The sequence below is a fragment of the Rhincodon typus genome, chromosome 6, assembly GCF_021869965.1.
Source record: "Rhincodon typus isolate 14 chromosome 6, sRhiTyp1.1, whole genome shotgun sequence".
Classification (NCBI taxonomy): domain Eukaryota; kingdom Metazoa; phylum Chordata; class Chondrichthyes; order Orectolobiformes; family Rhincodontidae; genus Rhincodon; species Rhincodon typus.
The window spans coordinates 27,021,358-27,033,962 of NC_063337.1; positions in this window are offsets into that span (position 1 = coordinate 27,021,358).

The following is a 12,605-nucleotide window of genomic DNA, read 5'->3' on the forward strand; positions in this document are numbered from 1 at the left end:
ACCATTTCAACTCCCCCTTCCATTCCTCAGACGACATGTCCATCCTGGGCCTCCTGCAGTGCCACAACGATGCCACCCGAAGGTTGCAGGAACAGCAACTCATATTCCGCTTGGGAACCCTGCAGCCCAATGGTATCAATGTGGACTTCACAAGCTTCAAAATCTCCCCTCCCCCTACCGCATCCCAAAACCAGCCCAGCTCGTCTCCGCCTCCCTAACCTGTCCTTCCTCCCACCTATCCCCTCCTCCCACCTCAAGCCCCACTCCCATCTCCCACCTACTGACCTCATCCCGTCCCCTTGACCTGTCCGTCCTCCCTGGACTGACCTAACTCCCCACCTACACTCACCTTTACTGGCTCCACCCCCGCCACTTTGACCTGTCTGTCTCCTCTCCACCTATCTTCTCCTCTATCCATCTTCTATCTGCCCCCCCCTCCCTATTTATTTCAGAACCCCCTTCCCCTCCCCCATTTCTGAAGAAGGGTCTAGGCCCGAAACCTCAGCCTTCCTGCTCCTCTGATGCTGCTTGGCTTGCTGTGTTCATCCAGCTCTACACCTTGTTATCTCAGATTCTCCAGCATCTGCAGTTCCTACTATTTCCATAACAGACCATGTCCTAGACACCATCACCAACACGATAGACCCAGAGGTGGCACAGTAGCGTACTGTCAGGAGGAAGTTGTCTTGCATTCCTCAACAGTGACTCTGGATCCTATGAAGTCTCATGGCATCAGTTCAAAACATAGAAAAGAAAACCTCCTGCTGATTACCATTTACCACCAGCCCTTGGCTGATGAAGCAGTACTTATCCATGTTGAACACCATTTGGAAGAAGCGCAGTGGGTGGTAAAGACACAAATTTGTACTCTGGATTGGGGACTTCAATATCCATCACCAAGACTGGCTCACTAATGTTGATTGAACTGGTTGAATCTTAAAGCATATAGCAGCTCGATTAGGTCTACATCAGGTCGTGCAGAAACATCCTCACCACTCTGCCTGCTGCAGAGGTATCTATCCATAACAGTATTGGTCAGAGAGAGGTCACTGCATAGTCCTTGTAGAATTGAAATCCAGTATTCATATCAAGGATACTTGCCATCATGTCCTGTGGAACTACTACTCTGCAGAATGGGACAGATTTTGAAATGACCTAGCACCTCAGGACAGAGCATTAAATGAGACAATGTAGGCCATCAGTAGAAGCAGAATTTTACCCAACACAATGTACCTAAGGTCCAGCATGTCACCCATTTTGGCCTGATTATTAAAAACAGGAGATCAACCCTGGTTCAGAGAGTTCCAGAGGGCATTTCAGGAATAAAACCAGGCATATGCAAAGATAAGGCATCAACCTGGTGAAGCTGCAAAACAGGACTACCTGCATGCCAAACAGCATAAGCACTAGTGATAGTCAGAACTAAATGATTCCAAAATGAACAGATCAGATCTAAGCTCTGCATTTCTACCATATTAATTGACCATAATGGTTCACAATTGAAACAACTCATTAGAGGAGAAGGCTCCACAAATATCTCCATCCTTACTGATGGGGGAGATCAGCACATAAGCGGTAGATAAGACTGGAGCAGTTGCACCAATCTTCAGCCCAAACTGTCTGGGATGATCCATCTCAACCTCTTCCAGAGGTCCCACAATCACTTCCATGTAGAAGGACAAGGGCAGCAGATACAAAAGGAACACCACCACCTGAAAGTTCCCCTCCAAGCTCCTCACCATCCTGACTTGGAAATAGATCGCCATTCCTTCACTGTTGCTGGGTCAAAATAATAGACATGTTCCAGAAATTGCTATGCACCACCACCCCCAAGCTATTAGAGCACAGCTACAACACTCGCACCTACTTGGCAAAATTGCCCAAGTATGACCAGTACGTGAAATAAAGGACAGTTCCAACCCAGCCAGATACAGCTTGGTTAATTTACTCCTAATAATCAGTAACATATGATGGACGTCATCAATTGTATTACCAAGCAGCAGTTGCTCAGCAACAACCTCCTTATTGATACCCATCCCAGGGCTACTTATTTTAAACCCAACTATAGTTTTGGTTCAAACATGAACAAAAGAGCTGAACTCTAGAGGGGACGAGACAGCAAGTACCATACCATACATTACGGCCACAATTGATTAAGTTGTCATTGAAGAAACCTAGCAAAACTAGAATCATGAGGAATTGGTGGTAAAACTCTCCACTGATTGGCACATAGGAAGGTAGTTGTGATTGTCAGGGGTCACTTGTCTCAGCTTCGGGATATCTCTGCAGGAGTCCCTCTGCAGTGTCCTAGGTCCAAACGTCTTCAGCTGCTTCATCAGCAACCTTCCCTCTGTCATAAGGTCAGAAGTGGGGATGTTCACGGATGACCGTACAATGTTCGACACCATTCACAACTCCTCAGATACTGAAGCAGCCCATGTCCTAAAGGAACAAGACCAGGCTTGGACAGACAAGTGGAAAGTAACATTTGCACCACACAAGTGCCAGGCAATGGTGATCTCCAACTGTTAGGCAATCTAACAGTTACCCCCTGACCTTCAACGGCATCAACATCACGAACTCCCTCACTAACATCCTGAGGGGTTACCACTGACCAGGAACTGAACTGGATCAGCCACATAAATACTTTGACTACAGAGCAGGTCAGAGGTTGGGAATCCTGTGGTGAGTAATTCACCTGCTGACTCTGCAAACATTGTCTCCAATGACACAATGTATATTAGTGCATACCATTTACAAGATGCACTGCAAAAATTCACCAAGACACTTTACACTACATTTTCCAGACCCACAACCACTACCACCTAGAGGGCAGCAGATACATGGGAACACCATCACCTGCAAAACCACCTCCAAGCAATTCACCATCCCAACTTCAGTGACGCTGGGTTAAAATTATGGAACTCCCTCCCTTACAGCAATGTAGGTACACTAAATGGACTGCAGTGGTTCAAAACGGCAGCTTACTATCATCTTTTAAAGGTCAAAAATGGGGAATGGGTAGTAAATGCTGTCCAGTCAGCCAAGTTGTCCTTACCCTACTTAATAAAATGCATACGAGAAAGTTAGTTATCAGGTGAAATAGAATAAATTACTGGATTAGAAAATTAGAAAATCATAAAATAGCAAGTATCTCATCTCAAGCAGGTTCAAAGTTGATAAATGCTTTTAGATATAAAAAATTAATGTGGAATAGGGAAGAAAAGTAGGGAAGAGTTGTCATAATAAGTACAGATAGTATCACAGCACAAGTACTTAAACAGAGAAGTGGTCCAATTGAGATCCCTTTAGATCCAGCTGAGGAATAACAAAGGTCAGGTCAGTCACACTAGTAGTAAATTGGTGACCAATAAGAGAGACAAAAATATACAAGTCTGTTCAAAGTACTAGTTTTATCTGTCAGCAATGTGAGCATTCAAAAATAAATTCACAAAGTGTTTGAAGTAGTGTGTTGAAACTGCTTAGCTGAGCTAGATTTATAACTTATTTTATAAATACCTCCAAAATGTCTGTGGTCAGAAATAGAAGCATAACACTCATGCATTATGCCCATTAGTTGTACAAGGCAAGTTGTTGAGGTAATAATGTATGAGCAAAGAGGGTCTGCAGTAGATCAGGATAACTTGTGGCTAACATTTTGTTCCTCAAATAGGAGGGCTACCCAAACAACACTATTTGCAGTTTTGGGTTACCTGATTGAAATTCTGGCTGAGATTTTTAAGCACTGCATTGTGTTCCACCATTTTTTTCTGATACATGGCCAACTGAGAAGATTCTTCAGTAAGTCTTTCTGCAATAGAAACAACATATAATATTGACCATAATGCCATTTTAGTTTCTTTAAAGCTGTAACACCTACTATTCCATTGTATTACACAAGGGAAGGTTAACCGAAGTGTAATCTTCAGGAGAAGCAGTGTTAGAGCATCTCAACTGAGAAGACGATGTAATTACAGAACAACTTTACATCAGTGTTTTCATTATAAATGCAAAGACAGGAATCTGAAATTTTAAAAATTGGTATAAATCATTAATATTACCCATTAATCTCCTATGCCATTGAATTGGAAGATAACCCATGATGGTACTAGATGGTAGAGCAGCCTCAAAGACTGTTTACCTGTATAGCTTAAATTTCATACATTCTTATAAATGTGACACTACGCGTGAGGGTAGACTGTATGTACTTTGATCTCCTTATCTGATGATGAGGAATGTTCTGGCTGTGAAGGGCATGCAGAATAGTTAATCAGGCTTTTTTCTGAAATGGCAGGGCTGACATATGAAGAGAGACTGGACTGGTTAAGACAATATCACATGATGGAGCATCCATCTTAGTTCTTTAAAGTGCAGTGAAAAAGTTCGCGTAGCTGCAGTAAGAAGTTGGCTCCATTAAAGATTTGTCAACCTCTATGTCTGCCTCAAAATTCTTTATATTAGTCTAGAAAAAGATTGCACAACAAACAGCAAAAAAAAAAATCCATACACTTCACAGGCATCTCAAACCAACATTTACAAAGAAAGTAATTCTTGTCCAATTTCAGTATGAGGAGAGAAATTTACAGGAATAGAGGCATAGGCTATTTTCTAAACAGAATAAAACTTTTATGCTTCAGATTTCCAAAGCCATTCAGGATTCTGTTTAGGTTAACATGCAGGTTCAGTTAGCAGTTAGGAAGGCAAATGCAATATTAGCATTTATTATGAGAAACATAGAATACTAGAGCAGGGACGTAGAGCTAAAGCAGTATTAGGGTCTGGTCAGACTGCATTTGGAATATCGAGAGCAGTTTTGGGCCTTGTATCACAAGAATGATGTGCTAGCCTTGGAGGGTCCAGGGGGGGTTCACAAGAATCATCCTGGAAATGGAGGGCTCATCATATGAGGAGTGGTTAAGGACTATGGATCTGTTCTTGATGGAATTTAGAAGGATGAGGAGAGATCTGATTGAAACTTACAGAATACTGAAAGGGATGGATAGAGTGGATGTGGAGAAGACGTTCCCACTAGTAGGAGAGACTAGAACAAGAGGGTACTGCCTCAGGGTTGGCATTTCAGAACTGAGATGAGGAGGAATTTCTTCAGCCAGAGGTTGGTGAATCTTGGCTCCACAGCCTTCTGTGGCAACTAGTCATTGAATATATTTAAGACAGCAATAGATAGATTCTTGAATGGTAAAGGGATTAAGGATTACAGGGAGCAGACAGGAGAATAAGTTTGAGAAACATATCAGCCATTATCGAATGGCAGAGTAGAATCGATGGGCTGAATGGGTTAATTCTGATCCTAAATTTTATGGTCTTATGGTCCAATATTCACTCGAGTTTAGAAGATTGGTGGTGATGGTGGGGTGAAGGGAAAGAGTCTCAGAAAATCTACAAAAATTCTAAAAGGACTAGACAAGGTAAACAAAGGAAGGATGTTCCAAATGAGCGGGAGTCCAGAACCGGGGTCACAGTCTAAGGATAATGGGGTAGGCCCATTAGGTCTGAGAGGAGGAGAAATTTCTGCCCCAAAAGGGTGGTGATTCGATTGAAATGTCTGCCACCGGAATGCTGTTTCTTAGGGCTAAAGGGATCAAAGGATATGGGGCAAAAGTGGGAACATGGTTACTCAGTTGGATGATCAGCCATGATAATACTTAATAGCAGAATAGGCTCAAAAGGACCAAATGGCCGACTTCTGTTCCTCATTCCTTTGTTTATGTATCAAGTAGGGAAATAAGACTGCAGTCTTTTCAGATGAAGTTAAGGGGATAAACTGGGTCAGGGCATATGGGAATAATTCACATCCATTTTAACGTCTTACACCACGTCCTCATTTTTATATAATACTCTAGTGTTTATATTAATTACAAACATGAGAGAGAGAGACTGCGAGACATCCTTATATTAATTATGTCTCATGTAATGATTTTATGAGACTCTCTTCTCAGGATGAAAAATGTAATTTGACATGTTTGCTACGTACTGTATATCCACCCAGGTGCCAGATAAGATTTATTTATAGGAAGAACAGCTTAGTGACGGGGTATATTATACTACGCTAAATTAGTACGTAGAACAATATAATGACCGAACCAAGCATATAGTCAGCTAATATTTTGGACAGTAAATGCAGGATGAAATTCATTATTTGTCAAGTACCTGCAATATAATTCCATGCAGATCATAAAAAGGCCCACATCCAATACTGCAGATTCTATCACTTAATTGAATCTTGGAATTCAATAACGGAGCAACAATGTTCCATTAAAATTGCTCATTTAAACCGAGGTCTCAATATTCACTGCATTGAATTTCCACCTATGGTTCATGAGCAGAACAAAGTCTAGCTACTTTGCAGGAGGAAGGAATACCTGATACTGAATACCCTATTCAGTAATTTTAATGAGCAAAGGGAACAGTTATTCATCATCAGGATGATCAGCTGAAGACTAATGAGAATTAAATATTACAATGTTGTTATCTCCACGAACTAGGTATTGCTTAAGGGAACACACAAGCTCCATCCAATCAAAAAAGTATAAAGTTTCTTCATAAATGTTGTTTCCCCTTTGAACACTGACAGTATTCATATTCAAGAAAGACCCAACAGTTTGGACATTTTTTTATTCACTCATGGGACATGGGCATTGCTGGCTGGATCAGCATTTTATTGCTGGTCCCTGGTTGCTCTTCAGAAGATGGTGCTGAGCTGCCTTCTTGAACCTTGGCTGTCCACGTGCTGTAGGTAGACCCACAATGCTGTTAGGGAGGGAATCCTAGGACTTTGATAAATGACACTGAAGGCATAGTGATATGTTGGAAGGAAATTTGCAAGTGCTGTTATTCCCATATATCTGCTGCTCTTGTGCTTCTACGGGGAGGCGATGGCCTAGTGGTATTATCGCTGGACTGTTAGTCCAGAGACCCAGGTAATGTTCTGGGGACCTGGGTTTGAATCCAGCCACGGCAGATGGTGGAATTTGAATCCATTGTCGATTGTCAGGAAAAACCCTTCTAGTTCACTAATGTCCTTTAGGGAAGGAAACTGCCATTCATACCCAGTCTGGCCTACATGTGACTCCAGACCCACAACAATATAGTTGACTCTTAACTGCCCTCTGGGCAATTAGGGGTGGGCAATAAATGCTGCCTGGCCAGTGATGCCCGCATCACATGAATGAATAAAAAGATAAAAGCAGTTGTGGGTTTGGAAGGTGCTGTCAAAGGATCTTTCATGAATTTCTGCAGTGTATCTTGTAGGTAGTGTACACAGCTGCTACAGATCATTAATGGTAGACGGTGTGGATATTTGTGGGTGTGATGCCAATCAGGTGCACCGATTTCTCCTGGACAGTCTCAAGCTTCGAGTGTTGTCAGAGTTGCATTTATCCAGAAAGGTGAGAAGTATTCCAACACACTCCTGACTTGTACCTTGTAGATAGTGGACATGCACTGGGGGAGTTAGGAGGGACAATACTCGCTGCAATATTCCCAGCCTCTGACCTGCTGTTGTAGCCACTGTGTTTATATGGCAAGTTCACTTGTTTCTGTCAATAGTAATCCCCAGGACATTGATAATTGGCGGATTCAGTAATGATAACATTATTGAATATCAAGGGGCGTTGGTTAGATTATCTCTTATTAGAGATGATTGTTGCCTGTCATTTGTGTGGCGCAAACGATATTGTCCAAGTCTTTCTGCATTTGGGCATAATTGCTTCAGTTTCTGAGGAGTTGTGAATAATGAACATTTTGCAATCATCGGTGAACATCCCCACCTTTGATCTTATGATGGAGGGAAAGTCATTGACGAAGCAGCTGAAGATGGTTTGACCTAGGACACCACCATGAAGAACTCCTGCAGAGATGTCCTGGAGCTGAGATGACTGACCTCCAACAACCACAACTATCTTCCTGTGTGCCAGGTACGGCTACAACCAGCAGAGTGGATTCTCCCTGATTCCCATGCATTCCAGTTTTGCTAGGGTTCCTTGATGCTACACTTGGCAAAATGAGACCTTGATGTCAAGGGCTGTCACTCTCACCTCACCCCTGGAATTCAGCTCTTTTGTCCATGTTTGAACCAAGGCTGTAATGAGGTCAGGAGCCAGGATGCTCTGGCAGAAGTCAAATTGGGTGTCACTGAGCAGGTGCTACCTGAAAGCACTGTTGATGACACCTTCCAATCACTTTACTGATAATCAAGAGTAGACTGATGAAGCAATAATTGGCTGGAATAGATCATTCCTGCTTTGGTGTACACGGACATACCTCGGCAATTTTCCACATTGTCAGATAAATGTCAAAATTGCAGCTGTACTGGAACAGCTTGGCTAGGGAAGGGGCAGTTTCTGGAGCATAAGTCTTGAGAACTTTTTCTGGAATGTTGTCAGGGTCTTTGCAGTATTCAGTGCCTCCAACCATTTCTTGGTATCACATGGAGTGAATCGTATCGACTGCAGACCAGCATTTATGACGCTGGGAACCTCTGGAAAAGGCCGAGACGGATCATTATTCGGCACTTCTGGCTGAAGCTTTTTGCCAATGCTTCAACCTTATTTTTTGCATTGATGAGCTGGGGTATTCACTGTGGATGGGGATATTTGTGGAGCCTCCTCCTTCAGCAAATTGTGTAACTGTCCACCACTCTTCATATCTCGATGTGGCAGGACTGTCTATCACTTGCTGCTTATAATGTTTGGCACGCAAGTAATCCTGTTTGTAGAGTGCCTGCTTTTAGGTATGCCTGCTGCTGCTCCTGGGATGCTCTCCTGCATTCTTCATTGAATCAGGATTGATCTCTTGGCTTGATCCCCTGGTAATAGTGCAGTGGAACGATATGCCTGGTCATGAGATTGCAGGTTGTATTGGAATACGATTCTGCCACTACTGATGGTCAACAGCACCTCATGAATCTAAAATATGGCAACTTAGTTTGTTCCCATGATGAATCTGATGCTGCTGCTTCAAGATAACTTTTAGTTCTCATTCCCAAATATAAAAATCAACATTTTTGTCATTTGTTAACTTTGCACACTGATTAAGTAATTAATTGTAAAATTCAGATGCTTTTTTGCGAAATCAGATCATGCTTCATTTGGAATTACATTCTTATTTATACATAATAAGCACAAATGCAACTTGTCAAAGATTAGATGACGCAGTCCCTGGTGGGACAGTTGTTCGCAATGAGAGAATTGTATTGATGAACTGTTTGGCTAAATTGGAACTAATATCCTCCTCTGGTGCAGACCTGCCAATCAGACAATCCAGCATCTGGCAATGGCAAGAGTAGCCAATAAAAAGGACTGGATTACGCTTTATTCAAGTGAGCAAGTAAAACTTGTCCTCTGACTGTTAGCAAGACTATACAGATCGAGAGATATGGAACCTGTACAAAAGTCAGCATTGCGGAACTTGTTTATTTCTTAAAATGGATTCAAGACTTCCCTGTTGAAGCCTCAGCTGTCCAATTTTAAAGCATAGCAGTGTGTAAAATTGAATGAAAACAAAATGTGAGAACAGGAAAGAGAAAGACACCTTTTGTATAAATTTGTATCCTCACATGAAAGTAAAATAATTTTTCCTGTACAAATCCACCTCTGTATTATGAGAAAAAGCTGAATTAGTTGAGTTAATAGTTGTGATGGTTTAATGCCAGCTTCAGACATCAGGACAGTGAGATTTACAAGTGATGACAATGACTTGTAGCAACACTCAAAGCACGTACCTCTCAGAACACCCCAACACAAAAAGAAACCATGGTCAATGTCACTTCTTAGTTGCACAGCTAGGCTGAGAAGGCCCACGCACATAGATTGGCATGCTGATGCATAGCTCCAGGCTCAGCAGGAAAGAAATAGATGGAACATTGGTCATGCCTCTTTTTACGAGGACAGGTTGGGCTGGTTTTCACTAGAGTTCAGAAGAACGAAGGGTGATTTGATTAAAATGTGCAAGATCCTGAATGGTCTTGATAAGGTGGATATGGAAAGAATGTTTCCTCTTGTGGGTAAGTGCAGAACTAGGTTTTAAAATTTCAAAGATAGCAGGAACTGCAGATGCTGGAGAATCTGAGATACCAAGGTGTAGAGCTGGATGAACACAGCAGGCCAAGCAGCATTAGAGGAGCAGGAAAGCGGACAGCAGGCCCCAAGCCTCCTTGATTTCCCCGATGCAGAGGAGGCCACATCGGGAACAGCGGATACAGTATACCACATTAGCAGATGTGCAGGTGAACATCTGTTTGACGTGGAAGGTCTTCTTGGGGCCTGGGATGGGGGTGAGGGGGGAGGTGTAGCACTTCCTGCGGTTGCAGGGAAAAGTGCCGGGGGTGGTGGGACTGGTGGGGAGTGTGGAGTGGATGAGGGAGTCATAGAGAGAGTGGTCTGTCCGGAAAGCAGATAAGGGTCGGGAGGGAAAAATGTCTTTGGTGGTGGGGTCAGATTGCAGAAGGCGGAAGTGCCGGAGGATGATGCGGTGGATCCGGAGGTTGGCGGGGTGGTACGTGAGGACGAGGGGGATCCTGTTTTGGTTGTTATTGCGGGGACGGGGTGTGAGGGATGAGTTGCGGGAAATGCAGGAGACGCGGTCGAGGGCGTTTTCGACCACTGTGGGGGTAAGTTGCGGTCCTTGAAAAATGTCCTTGGGGACCGCTTTGTGGAACACCTATGCTCCGTTCGCAATAAACAACTGCACCTCCCAGTCGTGAACCATTTCAACTCCCCCTCCCACTCCTTAGACAACATGCCATCCTGGGCCTCCTGCAGTGCCACAACGATGCCACCCGAAGGTTGCAGGAACAGCACCTCATATTTCACTTGGGAACCCTGCAGCCCAATGGTATCAGTGTGGACTTCATAAGCTTCAAAATCTCCCCTCCCCCGACCGCATCCCAAAACCAGCCCAGCTCGTCCCCGCCTCCCTAACCTGTCCTTCCTCCCACCTATCCCCGCCTCCCACCTCAAGCCCCACCCCCATCTCCTACCTACCAGCCTCATCCTGCCCCCTTGACCTGTCCATCCTCCCTGGACTGATCTATCCCCCCCCAACTCCCCACCTACACTCACCTTTACTGACTCCACCCCCGCCTCTTTGACCTGTCTGTCTCCTCTCCATCTATCTTCTCCTTTATCCATCTTCTATCCGCCTCCCTCTCTCTCCCTATTTATTTCAGAATCCCCTTCCCCTCCCCAATTGCTGAAGGAGGGTCTAGACCCGAAACGTCAGCTTTCCTGCTCCTCTGATGCTGCTTGGCCTGCTGTGTTCATCCAGCTCTACACCTTGTTATTTAAAATTTCAAACATTGTTTTAAAAGGGTCACTCTTTCAGTCAGGAAGCAGGTGAATGCGAGAGTTGTTCAACTTTGGAACTCCATCTCAGAAGGTGACAGAGGTTGGGTAATCAAATATTTTTAAGACAGATGACTAGATTCTTATTTGGCATGGTAACTGAAGGTTACTGGGTAAATGGAAATGTGGAATTCAGAGCACAAACAGATCAGCCATGATTTTACTGAATGGCAGTGCAAGCTCAAAGAACCTAATCATCTACTTTGGTTTATTTTTCATCCGTTTGTTTTAAAAGGGGACATGTTATAACACAGCTAAAGTCTCGTGCAAAACCAAAGCAAAGGGTAAATTATTTTAAAAATTATTAGGAAACAGGTTTTTTTAAGAAATAGGCTCAGCAAAGGCAACACAAGTTATTAAAGTGCTATCATGATAATGTAAAAATGGACCAGTGATTTTCAAATTGTGTTGTCTAATTTAATACCTGGGACTGAACGTGGACTGATAATAGTATCTTATAAAAGTCTTATAAATGACTTATAAATGTCCAAAACACAGATTTAAAATGGCCACAGAAATCACTGGTCCACCAACAGCCAAGTAAGTCAATGTGGTTCAACAGACAGTTAACTCAAATTAGCATTTTATCCAAAGACAATGAAATCAGCTACCAAATCCACTGAGGAGGAATAAAAAGCCCTTCATGTTTTTATTTTCACAACCATCAGATCAGATCAGATCTAGGCTTTACAATCCTGCCTCATCCAGTCATGAGTGATAGTACTGGTGGATAATTAAACAACAAACTGGAGGAAGCTGCTCACTAATTTCCCCAACCATGATGAGGAGAGAGCCCAGCACATCAGCCCAAGATGTAGTGCTTCTGACTGAAGATTGCTGAGTCGATGATCCATCATGGCCTCCTCCAGAGATTCCCAGCATCACAGAGATGCTTTTGTCTTCACAAAGTCCATGTTGATCTTCCATGTTTCCAGCCATTACACCCTTTGTATAGATTCTTGCATTTTTTCCACATGAAGAACGGCTAATTGGTCTGTAGTTCCTAACTTTCTCAAACAGTAAGGTTACATTTGCTATCCTCAAATTTTCAGGAACCATTTCAGAATCTATAGAATCTTACCAACCTGGGTATATTTTTTTGGGGAACTTACTAGGTCAGTGGGTGACGGTAACACGGTCAACGTCGCACACATTTAAATCAACCTGTTCTGAAGTGTTGTGACACACTTCTTGGACAGGTGGTACCTGAACCCAACCTTCCGGCTGAAAGGTAGGGACACTAAC